At 44.6% G+C, this 16,708-nt stretch overlaps 1 protein-coding gene across 2 annotated transcripts in view; it reads right to left on the reverse strand.

Annotated features, from left to right (window-relative positions):
- The window catches only part of LOC137376248 (ras and Rab interactor 2-like), a 182,336-nt gene that overhangs the window by 128,135 nt on the left and 37,493 nt on the right, over positions 1-16,708 (reverse strand). The window lies entirely within an intron of this gene.

Raw genomic sequence — 16,708 nt, forward strand, 5'->3', positions numbered from 1 at the left:
TGGGTTCCTCCAGAGCCACTCAGCTCCTCACCTCATTACAGCCTTGGTCCAAACATGGACAAAAGAGCTGAATTCCAGGGGTGAGGTGAGAGTGACTGCCCTTGACGTCAAGGCAGCATTTGAAGCAGACCTGAAACGTTAACTCCGCTTCTTTCTACAGATGTTGAAAGACCTGCTGAGTATTTCCAGCACTTACTATTTTTAATTTCAGATATCCAGCAAGCGCAGTATTTTGCTTTTATTGGAGTCAATGAGAATCGGGGGGAAACCCTCCACTGGCTGGAATCATAGCTAGCACAATGAAAGATGGTTGTGGCCATCGGAGGTCAATCATCTCAGTCCCCGGACATCACTGAAGGAGTTCCTCGGGGTAATGTCCTAGGCCTACCATCTTCAGCTGCTTCATCCATGACCTTCCCTCCATCATAAAGGTCAGAGGTGGGAATGTTTGCTGATGATTGCACAATGTTCAGCACCATTTGCGACTCCTCAGGTACCAAGACAGTCCATGTCCATATACAGCAAGATCTGGACAACACTCACATTTGGGCCAGTAAGTGGCAAATTATGCCACACAATGACCATCTTCAACAAGAGAGAATCCAACCATCTCATCTTGACATTCAAAGGCTCCTTTGATAGTACCTTTCAAATCCACGACCTCTACCACCTCAAAGGACAAGGGCAGCAGATGCATGGAACAACACCTGCAAGTTACCCTCCAAGCCAGACACCATCCTGACTTGGAACTATATCACCATTCCTTCACTGCCACTGGGTCAAAATCCTGGAACTCCCTTTCTAACCACACTGTGGGTATACTGACACCACATGGACTGCAGCAGTTCAAGAAGGTGGCTCACCACCACCTTCTCAAGGGCAATAAATGATAACCTAGACAGTGACGCCCATATCCCCTGAAAAAATACAAAAAAGGCTGCATTTGCTGACAACGCAACCACTAGGTGGCACAGTACTAGCACATGTGCAAATGCAGCCTCTGCCACTGAAATGTCACTATCTGCGACGTTCAGGCAGCTGCCAGGATTAAAGAAGGCACCACTCAATTTATCACAGACAAACAACTTCAACCCGAAAATCCCCTCAAAGGTCACCATCGCCTCCTCCATCCCACCCCTAACAGTCACCCTGCTCCCTCCTGCCATTGCTTCATTTGTATCATTTCTTGGATGTCTCCTGCTCAACTGTTTTCATTTTTTTTGACAAAGACAGAAGATCTCTGTTATAACACTGCCATTGAAATCTGGAATGCAAAGCAACTTTCTATGGGACGGTAAAGTCAACATTTACACTGTGATGTTTATGGAGGAAATAACTCATTGAATTTCTGCCCCACACCCATTCCGCAATCTCCCATTCTCCCAATCCACACATTCACACTTGCAGCAGCCTCGTTGTTTCCCCCCCTCCCTCAGCCACTCACTCCAGACCTTGCCATTGCTCCCCACCTTCCTTTCCCATCGGCCGACTATTCCCTGTTCCTCGTGACCAAAACTGCAACAACTTCTCGCGATAAAAATAGGGTGATTTCCCCAGCAAAATGCAGTGAGTGGAGGATAGTTACACAAGACCAATTATGCATCTAAAATCAATCCCAGTCACTTACAGTATAGCAATCTTAGGAATGATTGACGGGGGAATTATGCAATCACCTCCATTCTGGCCGGAAATGGTCATGTCACTGTCTGAAGCCAATTTTGGTTACTCTGCTGAACTTGAGGTTTATGAACATAATCTCTTATTTTTGGCAGGGGCCAGACTTGATTCATTTGTAGCATCCTTATCACTGAGTCAGAAGGCCATGTGTTCAACTCCCTCTCCTGTGACTTGTACATATAAACCAGATTTGCACTTCAGTATCAGTCTGAGGGTGTGCTGTACTGTCAGAGGTGCCGTCTTGTGAGATGTTAAACCAAGGTCCCATCTGCCTTCTCACTGGACATAAAATATCCTAACCATCTCCCCTTTACATTCAATGGCATTACAATTTCTGAATCCCGCACTATCAACATCCTGAGATTGGGGTGGGGGGGGGGGGGGGGGGGGCGGTGGAGGGTGAGGTTACCATTGACTAGAAATTGAACTGGAGCAGGTCAGAGACTGAAAATTCTGCCGCAAGTAACCCACCTCCTGACTCCCCAAAGCGTGTCCACCATCTACAAGGCACAAGTCAGGAGTGTGATGGAATACTCTCCACTTGCCTGGATGAGTGCAGCTCCAACAACACTCAGGACAAAGCAGCCCGCTTGATTGGCACCCCATCAACTTAAATATTCACGCCCTCCACCACTGATGCACAGTGGCAGCAATGTGTACCATATACAAGGTGCACCGCAGTAAATCACCACACCTCCTTAGTCAGCACCATCCAAACCTACGACCTCTACTACCTAGAAGACTAAGGGCAGCACTTGCATGGGAATACCACCATCTGCAAGTTCCCCTCCAAGCCACACACCATCCTGACTTGGAACTATATCGCCGTTCCTTCACTATCGCTGGGTCAAAATCCTGGAACTCCGTCCCTAATAGCACTGTAGGTGTATCTGCACTAGATGGACTGCAGCAGTTCAAGAAGGCTGCTCACCGCCACCTTCTCAAGGGCAATTAGGGATGGACAACAAATGCTAGCCTTGCCAGCGACCTCCACATCCCATGAAACTAATACAAAAAAACTACTCAAAAGAGAATGGGAGTTTTCATGATATCCTGGCCAATATTTATCCATCAACCTGATCGTGGTTGTTGCTTGTGGGACCTTGCTGTGTGCAAATTGGCTGTTGTATTTGTGAACACAAGTACTTAGCTATCTGTAAAGCAGTTTGGGATGGCGCAAAAGGCATTATATCAATGCAAGTCCTTTTCTTTCCCCTGAAGAACTACAGACCAACAACCAAACACAGTACCACCCAATCATTGTGCTGCAACACATTTTATGTCTGTAACACATCAAAGTGCAAAGTTAATGCACGAACATACTGTAAATTGATTGAACCTTGTATGTAAATATATGTGTGTTAATTTTCTTACTTTCCATGAAAATAAAATGGTTGAAGTTTTGCAAAGCACTGATTAACAAACGTGTATAATTTACACACATTTTTTAAAAACTAAGACTTAAAGCCATTTAAAAAAATTACTGCACAAGGATGTCATAGAAACACATCATTAGTGCACTGGTTAAAAAGACAGACTTGCATTTATATAGTGCTTTTCATGACCTCAGTAGTTGCAAAGAGTTTTACAGCTAATGAAATACTTTTGAAGTGTAGTCACTGTGTAAATCAATCATACAAGCAAACAAACATATTCAGGCCCCACAGGCAACAATGCAGTTAAGACCAGATAATCTGTTTTAGTGATGTTGCTTGAGGGATAAATATTGACCAGGACACTGGGATGAACTCCCCTGTTCTTCTACGTATAGGGCCATACATCTTCTACACCCACTTGAGGGCAGATATTTTAACATCTAACCTGAAAAATGACTCCTCCAACAGTACAGCACGCCCTCAGTTCTGTACTAGCGTTAGGCTAGATTACGTGATCAAGTCTCTATTGTGATGGTTGAACTCATAACCTTTCGACTCAGTGACAAGCGTGTTCAGTGGCAAGTCTATTGTTTTGATTTATTTTTAAGCGGCAAGGTTTATTGTATGACCTGGGTTAAATTGGTAAAGTGCTGGTGAGGCATTAATTAAAAAATTAATAAAGTAAATATTTAATTAGTTATTTGAAACACAATCAGGATAGCAGGGCAGGTGATGTGTTGGAACTGCAGCATGTGGGAGCTCGTGGACACCAGCGTGATCCATGGAAACCACATCTGCAGTAAGCTTCTACGACTCGAAGAGCTTCGGCTCAGAGTTGATGAGCTGGAGGCCAAGTTACAGACACTGCGATGCATCAGGGAGGGGGAAAGTTACCTGGATACCCATTCCAGAAGGCAGTCGCACCCCATAGGATAAGGTCTTTGGATTTGGTTAGTGGTCAGGCACAGGAGGATGTGACTGTGAGTGAGGCAGGTAAGGGGAGCAAAAAGGCAGAAGTGGAGGAGCCTCAGCCCTTGCAATTGTCCAACAAGTTTGAGGTTATTTCAGCTGGTATGGATGACAGTGAGGGTTGCAGGGTGGATGAGTGAGCTCACCATGGCACCATGGTACAGGAAGCCATTCAAGTGGGGGGAGTAAATAGGAATGTAAGGGACAGTATAGTCAGGGGGCTAGATACAGTTCTCTACAGTCAAGAACGAGAATCCTGAAAGCTGTGTTCCCTGCCCGGTGTCAGGGTTCGGGACATCTGCTCTGGGCTGGAGAGGAGCTTGCAGTGGGAAGGGGAGGATCCAGTTGCCATGGTCCACGTGGGTACCAACGACATAGATAGGACTAGGAATTAGATTCTGCATAGCGAGTATGAGCAGGGACTAAATTAAAAAGCAGAACCTCAAAGATAATAATCTCTGGATTATTACCCGAGCCACAAGCAAATTGGAGTAGGATAAATAAGATTAGAGAGTTAAATGCATGGCACAAAGATTGGTGTGGGTGAATTGGGTTTTGATTTATGGGCTGCTGGCACCAGTGCTGTGGCAAGTGGGAGCTGTACTGTTGAGACAGTCTTCACCTGAACTGTGCTGGGGCCAATGTTCTGGCGAGTTGTATAACTAGGGTGTTAGAGAGGGCTTTAAATCAAATTGGGGGGGGGGGGGGTGGGCGAGGGAAGGGGGGGGGTGGGCGAGGGAAGATGTGATAATTGAGAGAGAGAGAGAGAGAGAGAGACACAGAGAGAGAGAGAGACAGAGAGACAGAGAGAGAGAGAGAGAGAGAGAGACAGAGAGACAGAGAGACAGAGAGAGAGAGAGAGACAGAGAGAGAGAGAGAGAGAGAGAGAGAGAGAGAGAGAGAGAGAGAGAGAGACAGAGAGAGAGAGAGAGAGAGAGAGAGAGAGAGAGAGAGAGAGGAGAAGGCAAGATAGCAATAAGGAAATTAATAATCTGAGTGTGGCAGGAAAGAGAGATTGGAAGGAAGCAAAACTGGTAACAGGAAGTAGAAAAGTAGGAAGTGAAATCAGAAGATAGACAAGACGAAGGCAAGCATCAAATAGGATCAGAATGTGGAATAATGTTAAAAAGACAAAGTTAAGGACACTCTATCTGAATGCATGCAGCATCCGCAACAAGGTAGGTGATTTGAAGGAACAAATAGAGGTAAAAGGATATGATTTAATTGCCATTACAGAGACGTGGTTACAGGGTGACCAAGACTGGGAACTGAATATTCAAGGATGTTAGTCATTTAGGAAGGATAGACAAAATGGAAAAGGAGGTGCGGTAGCGCTCTTAATAAAAGGGACAAGATCAGTACATTAGTGAGAAAGGATCTTCAATCGAAGGATTAAGATGTAGAATCAGTTTGGGTGGAGCTAAGAAACAGCAAGGGAGTTGTTTATAGGCCACCAAACAGTAGTGGTAATGTTGGGCATGGTATAAACCAGGAAATTAGAGGTGCATGCAATATGGGTAATACAATAATAGGCAATTTCAATTTACATATAGACTGAATAAAACTGATAAAGGACAAATGTGGGTCCATTACAGGCGAAGACAGGAGAATTTATATTGGAGAATGGGGAAATGGCTGAGAAACTAAACAATTACTTTGTGTCTGTCTTCATGGAGGAAGGTACAGAAAATCTCCCACAAAAATTAGGAAAGCAAGGATTTTGTGAAAATGAAGAACTGAAAAAAAATTATTAATAAGATAGTACTTGAATAATTAACTGGATTGAAAATTGATAAATCCCCTGGACCAGATGAGCTACATTCCAGAGTATTGAAGGACGTGGCTATAGAGATTCTGGATGTATTGGTAGTAATCTTTCAAAATTCTATAGATTCTGGAAAGGTTCCTGCAGACTGGAAAGTAGTAAATGTCACCCTACTATTTAAGAAAGGATGGAGAGAGAAAACGGGGAACTACCAGACCTGTTAGCTTGACATCAGTAGTAGGGAAAATGTTAGAATCTATTACAAAGGATGTGATAACTAGACACTTAGAAAATAATTATATGATTGGGCAGAGTCAACATGGAGTTATAAAAGGGAAATCATATTTGCCAAACCTGTTGGAGTTTTTTTTTTGAGGATGTTACTTGTGGCATAAAGGAGAACCAGTGGATGTGATATATTTGGATTTTCAGAAGGCGTTTGATAAAGGTCCCTCACAGGTGGTTAGTAAACAAAATTAAAGCACATGGGATTGGGGGTAATATACTGGTATGGATTGACAATTGTGTTAACAGACCGAAAACAGAGAGCAGGAATAAACGGGACATTCTCGGGATGGCAGGCGGTTACTAGTGGGGACCAAACGTAACATTTCCAGATTTGCTGATGACACTAAACTAGGTGGAAATGAGAGTTGTGAGGAGGCTTCAAGGGGACTTGGACATGCTAAGTGAATGGACACATGGAACACAATGTGAATAAGTGTGAAGTTATCCACTTTGGTAGAAAAAACAGAAAGAGTATTTCTTAAATGGTCAGAGATTGGGAAGATTTGATGTCCAAAGGGACTTGAGTCTCCTTGTTCATAAGTCACTGGAAGCTAACATGCAGGTGCAGTAAGCAATTAGGAAGGCAAATGGTACGTTGGCCTTCATCATAAGGGATTTTGAATACAGGAATAAAGAAGTCTTACTGCAATTGTATAGAGCCTTGGTAAGACCACACCTGGAGTATTGTGTACAGTTTTGGTCTCATCTAAGGAAGGATATACAAGCCATAGAGGGAGTGCCACGGAGGTTCATCAGACTAATCCTTGTGCTAGTCTTATAAAGAGAGATTGAGGAAACTGGGTCTGTATTCTCTAGAATTTCGAAGAATGAGAGGTGATCTCATTGAAACTTATAAAATTCTTACAGGGTGTGACAGGGTGGATACAGATAGGATGTTTCCCCTAGCTGGTGAGGGAGGCTAGAACCAGGGGATGGTCTCAGAATAAGAGGTAGGCCACTTAAGAATGAGATGAGGAGGGATTTCTTTACTCAGAAGGTAGTGAATCTTTGGAATTCTCTACCCCAGAGGGCTGTGGAAACTGAATCATTGAGCACTTTCAAGACAGAAATCGATAGATATCTAGATACTAATGACATCATCAAGGGATGTGGGGATAACGTGGGAAAGTGGTGTTGAGGTAGATGATCAGCCACAATCTAACTGAATGGCAGAGCAGGCTCGATGGGCTGAATGGCCTACTCCTGCTCTTATGTTCCTACCACTGAGCTCATACCTTACAATAGCACTTGGTGGAATTTTAGTTCCAAAACGGAAGAAAACAGAAGTGCATTGCTTAACAATTAAAATTGGGCAGATTTGCCTTAAGAACAGAAACAGGAGAATGTAATCCTATTGGCAGAAATTACACGTTTCAAATCCACGATTTCAGAACAGTCTGACTTGCTGAGCATTTCCAGCATTTCCTATCTTAATTTCAGATTTGCAACATCTGCAGTATTTTGCTTCTTGTTTTTTTTTAAAGCAAGTTATTCATTATAGTGTGCTCTTGGTTTTTCAGCAAGAGGAATTTCACCACCTAAAATGTCAACTTCATGCAAACCAGCCACTTATCAATATGGTGACTCTATATAGGTGGTTTCAAAGCAGGCCATTTCAGCAACTGAACAGCCAAAAACTCCCTCGTGTGACAACAGCTCTATTTAGCCTGAGAAAGTTCATTTTGGACATCATACAAACTGAAATCCAAACCTAACATAACCAACCGGGAATATTGCCGCAAGATATGAAACAATGACCTCACAGAAGAATGCTGGCCACTGTTAAAGCGACTTACTAAACAAAAGAGTAAAAGCCAATGTAATGACAAGTATTTAATTTATGAGTGAGAATTCCTTGTATTTTGCCCTTATTCGCCAGGTTATCCAACACTACACACTATCTTTAGCTGAGAGAAAACAGATGGGCGTGTTGATGGAGCGTAGCACAATTGTCTGATTTCCCTTTTGTTTCTGTGATGATGTGCTTGAGCAGCTATCAGCACATGTCTGTAGTGGTATCACTTGCATCAGAGATAGCGTTCCCAACCCTCTGATGAAAAGGTCACAGACCTGCAACGTTGGCTGGAATTTTACATGGAGGCAGAGACCCAGCCCACCGGCTTAAAAGTCGGCAGCCAGCCCGCCTCCTCTGGGCCTGGAAGCCATGCAGCAATTCTGGCCTCGAATGGGACTTCCGCTCTCTGAGGCGGGAAGTCCTGCCTCCGCGCTGCTAGCCAATCAGTGGGCCGGCAGCTCTTCAGTCCTAGCAGCACCACTAGAAGCGGTGGCCACTGCTGGGACTGCACCTAGCGTGAGGAGCAGCATGGATGCCAGCCCCGGGAAAGGTAAGTGCGATTTTGGGCTTTACTGGGGACAATCAGCTGGGCCCCAGCGAGGCGGTAGGTGTTAATCAGGAGGACGGGGGGAGGTGCTTTACCTGGGACAGCTTGTGATGCCCTTTGTGGAGCACAGGGTGTTAAATTCCAGAAAGCTTGTTATGGAAGGATGATGCTGGAACCTATCTTTACTGAGTTTCACATTTATTGTACAGACTAAAAGGATTACAAAGATGTAGCTCCTCACTCAAACCCTTCACCAGTCTCAGTAAGTGTCTGCTTATAAGTGCTCAAGTAAGACCGCAATTGACACAGGGTGCCCGATCAGGAGGGATTCCCCCAGGGCCCGCAAGGAGGCTGCCTAATATTACTGGGCAACCTCCTCAGCTGTCAAAGTGCCCAGCCATCATTGGTAAAATATCAGCAGCATTAGAAGGCAGCCCTTAAGTGGCAATTAACTGGCCCCTTAAGTGGCAATTAACTGGCCACTTAAGGGCCTCAACTGGCCTGGGGCAGGCAGGCCATTTGTCACCTCCCCCGCTGCTGGTAAAATGGCAGTGGGGGTGAGTAGGTGATGGAAACGGCCCCACCTCCCACTCGATTATACACCCCACCCCACCACCTCTAGCCATTAACTCTGCTCCACGGATGCTGCCAGACCTGATTATTTCCAGCACTTTTTGTTTTCATTCTCAATCCTCCTCCCACTTTGGACAGGAGTCGCCCAAAATTGGTGACTCCTCTCCTGAGCGCTGCCTCAAGCAGCCCAAGATATCATCGCTTTAAATTTCCTGCCGCAGACCCAAGAGAAATCTCTGAAAAACTCACTATGGAGGCTTCTACTGGAGTGGAGATGGGAAAGAGGAAGAGTTGAAACAAAACAAAACACTTGGTCAACACACAAACACACACACAAATTAAAAGGTACAAAATACTTTACAATGCTTGCTGACGGTTACCAAAATGAAATGTCCAAACCTGGCTTTTAGAGTCGTAGAGTCGTAGAGCACAGAAACAGGCCCTTCGGCCCATCGAGTCTGTGCTGGCCATCAAGCACCTAACTATTCTAATCCCATTTTCCAGCACTTGGCCCATAGCCCTGTAACTTATATAACTTCCTTTTGGGGTCGGGGCAGAGTTTCTGCTGTGTTTACATTAGTAATATCAACACAATATGGGCAGCATCAGCTGAACCAGTGCAAACAAAAGGTGAACTTTAAACAGAAATAAGATATTTCCAGAATCCACTTATACTAGTGTCATGCTGGGACCCACCTGCCAAGAATGAGGCATATTAATTTTGCCATATGGACATTAAATATCAAATTGATGCTGAGAAGAGGAGAAGGCCTGTTACAAGGGCTGCCAGACTTAGATGCAGGACGTTTGAATACCAATAGGGACTTATCCACATTCCAAAATGGACTTTGATCACCAGCTATTGTGTGTAAGAGGTGCATTCCAGAGACTGCTAAGGTGATACAATCCACAAACTGGTTAAACCAGCTGGTCATATGACTAACTGGCTGATCTAGGTTTTTTTGAACTTGCCACAGAGTTTGAACTCAAAAAAAAGACTGTTTGCTCCTGGAGTGAGAAGACCTCTTCTGTCTGCTCCCATCTCTTTCTCACAAGCCTCTGGACCCACTGAGGACACATGAACTTTAAGACTGAAAAGTCTCCTACATTGAACAAGGTTTAAGAAGAATACTGGGCCCCAACGAAAAGCAGGACCTACCCACAAACAAGGACTTTACATCAAGCTCAAAGAACAGTAACCAAAACCATCTTCAGATATTGCCTCAAACTTTTCCACTTTATTTCTTCTGCTCTTTTCAGAGGGCTGAAAACAGCAGAGGCCCGAGAGGAGTATAGGAAGTGTAGGGGGGCACTTAAAGTAATTAGGAGAGCGAAGAAGGAGCAAGAAAAAACACTGGCGGGCAAGATAAAGGAAAATCCCAAGGCATTTTATAAGTATATTAAGGGCAAGCAGATAACCAAGAAAAGAGTAGGTTCCATTAGGGACCAAAGTGGCATTGTGTGTGTGGAGTCGGAGGAAGTAGGTGAGGTTTTAAATGATGAATATGATTACTTTTCATCTGTGTTCATTATGGAGAAGGACTCTGTAGGTGTAGAGATCAGGGAGGGGGATTGTGATATACTTGAACAAATTAGCATTGAAAGCGAGGAAGTATTAGCAGGCTTAAAAGTGAATAAATCTCCATGCCCAGATGAGATGTATCCCAGGCTGCTATGTGAGGCAAGGGAGGAAATTGCAGGGGCTCCAACACAAATTTTCAAATCCTCTCTGGCCACATGAGAGGTGCCAGAGGATTGGAGGACAGCAAATGTGGTACCATTATTCAAGAAGGGTAGTAGAGATAAACCAGGTAATTACAGGCCAGTGAATCTAACATCAGAGGTAGGAGAAGTGTTGGAAAAAATTCTGAGGGACAGGATTAATCTCCATTTGGAGAGGCAGGGATTAATCAAGGATAGTCAGCATGGCTTTGTCAGCGGGAGATCATGTCTAACAAATCTGTTTGAATTTTTCGAGGCTGTGACGAGATGTGTAGACGAGGGTAAAGCAACTGATGTAGTCTACATGGACTTCAGTAAGGCTTTTGATCAGGTCCCACATGGGAGACTGGCCAAGAAGGCAAGAGCACTTGGGATCCAGGGCAATTTGGCAAATTGGATCCAAAATTAGCTTAGTGGCAGGAGGCAGAGGGTGATGGTCGAGGGTTGTTTTTGCAATTGGAAAATCCTGTGACCAGTGGTGTACCACAGGGATCGGTGTTGGGATCCTTGCTGTTTGCAGTGTACATTAACGATTTAGACGTGAATGTAGGAGGTATGATCATTAAATTCGTGGATGACACGAAAATTGGTGGTGTCGTAAATAGTGAAGAGGAAAGCCTTAGATTACAGGATGATATAGATGGGCAGAGCAGTGGCAAAATGGAATTTAATCCTGAGAAGTGTGAGGGTGATGCATTTTGGGAGGACTAACAAGGCAAGGGAATATACAATGGATGGTAGGACCCTAGGAAGTACAAAGGGTCACAGGAACCTTGGTATACTTGTCCATAGATTACTGAAGGCAGCAGCACAGGTAGATAAGGTGGTTAGGAAGGGATACTTGCCTTTATCAGCCAAGGCATAGAATATAAGATAAAAGCAAAATACTGCGGATGCTGGAAATCTGAAATAAAAACAAGAAATGCTGGAACCACTCAACAAGTCTGGCAGCATCTGTGGAAAGAGAAGCAGAGTTAACGTTTCGAGTCAGTGACCCTTCATCGGAACTGACAAATATTAGAAAAGTCACAGGTTATAAGCAAGTGAGGTGGGGGTGGGGCAAGAGATAACAAAAGAAGTCGAGATTGGACCAGGCCACATAGCTGACCAAAATATAAGAGCAGGGAGGTTATGATGGCGCTGTGTAAAACGCTAGTTAGGCCACAGCTGGAGTACTGTGTACAGTTATGGTCGCCACACTATAGGAAGGATGTGATTGCACTGGAGAGGATGCAGAGGAGATTCACCAGGATGTTGCCTGGGCTGGAGCATCTCAGCTATGAAGAGAGACTGGATAGGCTCGGCTTGTTTTCCTTAGAGCAGACAAGGCTGAGGGGGGACCCGATTGTGATATACAAAACTATGAGGGGTATTGATAGGGTACACAACTCAAGCAGTCTCTGTCCATTTTCATTCATCCTTCGGAAGGATGAATGAGAATGGACAGAGACTGCTTGAGTTGTGTACCTATCATAACCTCTGCATCACCAACTCGATCTTTCACACTAAACCCTGTCACCAGGTTTCTTGGAGGCACCCAAGATCACGTCGTTGGCACCAGCTGGATCTCGTCGTCACAAGGCGAGCCTCCTTAAACAGTGTTCAAACCACACACAGCTTCCACAGTGCGGACTGCGACACCGACCACTCCCTGGTGTGCAGCAAGGTTAGACTCAAACCAAAGAAGCTGCATCACTCCAAGCAGAAGGGCCACCCACGCATCAACACGAGCAGAATTTCTCATCCACAGCTGTTACAAAAATTTCTAAATTCACTTGTAAAAGCCCTTCAAAACACTCCCACAGGGGATGCTGAGACCAAGTGGGCCCACATCAAAGATGCCACCTATGACTCAGCTTTGACTACCTATGGCAAACGTGCGAAGAGGAATATGGACTGGTTTCAATCTCATTTTGAAGAGCTGGAACCTGTCATAGTTGCTAAGCGCATTGCACTGCTGAACTACAAGAAAGCCCCCAGCGAGTTAACATCCGTAGCACTTAAAGCAGCCAGAAGCACTGCACAAAGAACAGCCAGGCGCTGCGCAAATGACTACTGGCAACACCTATGCATTCATATTCAGCTGGCCTCAGACACCGGAAGCAGAGGAATGTATGATGGCATTAAGAGAGCTTTTCGGCCAACCGTCAAGAAGATCGCCCCTCTCAAATCTAAATCAGGGGACACAATCACTGACCAACGCAAGCAAATGGACCGCTGGGTTGAGCACTACCTAGAACTGTACTCCAGGGAAAATGTTGTCACTGAGATCACCCTCAATGCAACCCAGTCTCTGCCAGTCATGGAAGAGCTGGACGTACAGCCAACAAAACCGGAACACAGTGATGCCATTGATTCTCTAGCCAGCGGAAAAGCCCCTGGGAAGGACGGCATTACCCCTGAAATAATCAAGAGTGCCAAGCCTGCTATACTCTCAGCACTCCATGAACTGTTTGCCTGTGCGGGGACGAGGGAGCAGTATCTCAGGACATGAACAATGCCAATATCATCACCCTCTATAAAAACAAAGGTGACCGCAGTGACTGCAACAACTACCATGGAATCTCCCTGCTCAGCATAGTGGGGAAAGTCTTTGCTCGAGTCGCTTTAAACAGGCTCCAGAAGCTGGCCGAGCGCGTCTACCTTGAGGCACAGTGTGGCTTTCGTGCAGAGAGATCGACCATTGACATGCTGTTCCTCCTTCATCAGATATAGGAGAAATGCAGCGAACAGATGCCCCTCTACATTGCTTTCATTGATCTCACCAAAGCTTTTGACCTCGTCAGCAGACGTGGCCTCTTCACACTACTAGAAAAGATTGGATGTCCACCAAAGCTACTAAGTATCATCACCTCATTCCATGACAATATGAAAGGCACAATTCAGCATAGCGGCACCTCATCAGACCCCTTTCCTTTCCTGAGTGGTGTGAAACAGGGCTGTGTTCTCGCACCTTCACTGTTTGGGATTTTCTTCTCCCTGCTGCTCTCACATGCGTTCAAGTCTTCAGAAGAAGGAATTTTCCTCCACACAAGATCAGGGGACAGATTGTTCAACCTTGCCCGTCTAAGAGCGAAGACCAAAGTACGGAAAGTCCTCATCAGGGAACTCCTCTTTGCTGACGCTGCTTTAACATCTCACACTGAAGAGTGTCTGCAGAGTCTCATCGACAGGTTTGCAGCTGCCTGCAATGAATTTGGCCTAACCATCAGCCTCAGGAAAACGAACATCATGGGACAGGATGTCAGAAATGTTCCATTCATAAATATTGGCGATCACGCTCTGGAAGTGGTTCAAGAGTTCACCTACCTAGGCTCAACTATCACCAGTAACCTGTCTCTAGATGCAGAAATCAACAAGCGCATGGGAAAGGCTTCCACTGCTATGTCCAGACTGGCCAAGAGAGTGTGGGAAAATGGCACACTGACACGGAACACAAAAGTCCGAGTGTATCAAGCCTGTGTCCTCAGTACCTTGCTCAATGGCAGCGAGGCCTAGACAATGTATGTCAGCCAAGAGCGATGTCTCAATTCATTCCATCTTCGCTGCCTCCGGAGAATCCTTGGCATCAGGTGGGAGGACCGTATCTCCAACACAGAAGTCCTCGAGGCGGCCAACATCCCCAGCTTATACACACTACTGAGTCAGCGGCGCTTGAGATGGCTTGGCCATGTGAGCCACATGGAAGATGGCAGGACCCCCAAAGACACATTGTACAGCGAACTTGCCACTGGTATCAGACCCACTGGTCGTCCATGTCTCCACTGTAAAGACGTCTGCAAACGCGACATGAAGTCCCGTGACATTGATCACAAGTCGTGGGAGTCAGTTGCCAGCGATCGCCAGAGCTGGCGGGCAGCCATAAAGGCGGGGCTAAAGTGTGGCGAGTCGAAGAGACTTAGCAAATGGCAGGAAAAAAGACAGAAGCGCAAAGGGAGAGCCAACTGTGTAACAGCCCTGACAACCAATTTTATCTGCAGCACCTTTGGAAGAGTCTGTCACTCTAGAATTGGCCTTTATCGCCACTCCAGGTGCTGCTCCACAAACCACTGACCACCTCCAGGCGCTTACCCATTGTCTCTCGAGGCAAGGAGGCCAAAGAGAGAGAGAGAAGAGAGATTGATAGGGTAGATAGGAAGAAACTTTTTCCCTTAGAGGAGCTGTCAATAACCAGGGGGCATACATTTAAGGTCAGGGCAGGAGGCTTAGAGGGGATTTGAGGAGAGAAATTTTCACCCAGAGAGTGGTTGGAATCTGGAACACATTGCCTGAAGGGATGGTAGAGGCAGGAACCCTCACAACATTTAATAAGTATTTAGATGAGCACTTGAAACGCCATAGCATACAAGGCTGGAGGCCAAGTGCTGGAAAATGGGATTAGAATATGGGTGCTTGATGGCCGGCACGGACACAATGGGCTGAAGGGCCTGTTTCTGTGTTGTATAACTCTATGATTCTTTTCTGTCTCTATCTGCACGTGTGTATCGCGTATACATGCTAGCATGGGCACGTCGCGTATCCGTAGGCTTTAACCGAATTTGAGTTTAAGTTTAATAAAGTTCAACCTTTTTTCTTTAAACCTAAGAAAACCTGTTTGGCGTGTTACTTTGCCTTATAATTGGAAGTTAGTGAACAAGGATTCATTAAGGGTGAGCTAAAAAAAAAAATGGTGTTTTAAAATAAAACCCTGTTACAGTAAGACCAGGTGAAGGCTGAGAGGGAACCCTAGACCCCTTTCTCACCTGGTAGTAACACTAGTGTTTTCCATGATCTTTCATACTGGTTCAAAAATCAATTTGCCCAGATCAAGCCCTGCCCACAAAACCCCAAGATCAAAATTGCAAGGTTGAGTTGCTAGGGAAGGCTCTTCAAATGTATTCATTTTCTTAGGGGCAGAGACACTTGTAGGCATGTTTTAAAAGTTTCTTCATATCAAAAATATTAATTTATTCAGAAAGTGACTGGTGTACATCAATAAAGCTATTAAATAGTTCAGTATAACTTTTTTCTAAAAGCCATTTTCAATATTAAATCAGGTTACTCACATGCAGAAGATTCAACACTTTATAAAAACGCTTATTTTTGGTGCTAAACCCATTTTCAGCTGTAATACAACTGCGCCAGAATATCTCAAACACCTCAACAGATAATTTTTACTGGAAAGAGAACATAATTGTTTCTTTTTTTTCCCCAAATAAGATGCCCAAATGGACTGGTTCATTGAAAGTTTGACGTTTATGATCATGCAACTAATTTAGAGGAAACCTGAACAGAAACCTAGCCAGCACAACAATTTCATGCACATGGTGAAATTTCCCAATTGCACCCAAAACCGAAACTCGAGGTTTATCTCTTGTACTTTGCCTTCATTTCAGATTTTCAGCATTTGCAGTTTTTTTAAAAAAAAAACTTTGGCAATACCTCCCTCCTGAATTGAACCAAAGAGGGAAAAATTTTGGACTCAGTACAGTTTATTCCACATTCACAAGGTGGGCTCTTAAACCCACTGGTTAATAGGTATACCACACTCCAGAACAAGATATTCTGACTTTTTCCTAACCTTTCACAAAATAAAATAAAAATACCTACAATACTGAATTACACAAACCTTGAGCATTAAAACCAACCTTGTAATACCAGAGGTCCTACCTCACAAAAACAATGCATTGGCAAGTTGAAAGTCCAACTAATGCCTTCACAACTTCACCAGTAAGGAAAATAAACACACAAATACAAACATAAAAGCAAAATATTGCAGATGCTGGAAATCTGAAATAAAAACAAGAAATGCTGGAACCACTCAGCAGGTCTGGCAGCATCTGTGGAAAGAGAAGCAGAGTTAACGTTTCGGGTCAGTTTTTATTACACAAATACAAACAGCGGACGGGAGAGAACATTTTAACAAGACAGAATCGCGTATCATTTTGTACGCAAGCAGTGTCAGTCATTCTTCACTGTGATTGTTTGGCATTTAATGAATCAGATCGTGCAAATAA

The sequence above is a fragment of the Heterodontus francisci genome, chromosome 13, assembly GCF_036365525.1.
Source record: "Heterodontus francisci isolate sHetFra1 chromosome 13, sHetFra1.hap1, whole genome shotgun sequence".
Lineage (NCBI taxonomy): Eukaryota > Metazoa > Chordata > Chondrichthyes > Heterodontiformes > Heterodontidae > Heterodontus > Heterodontus francisci.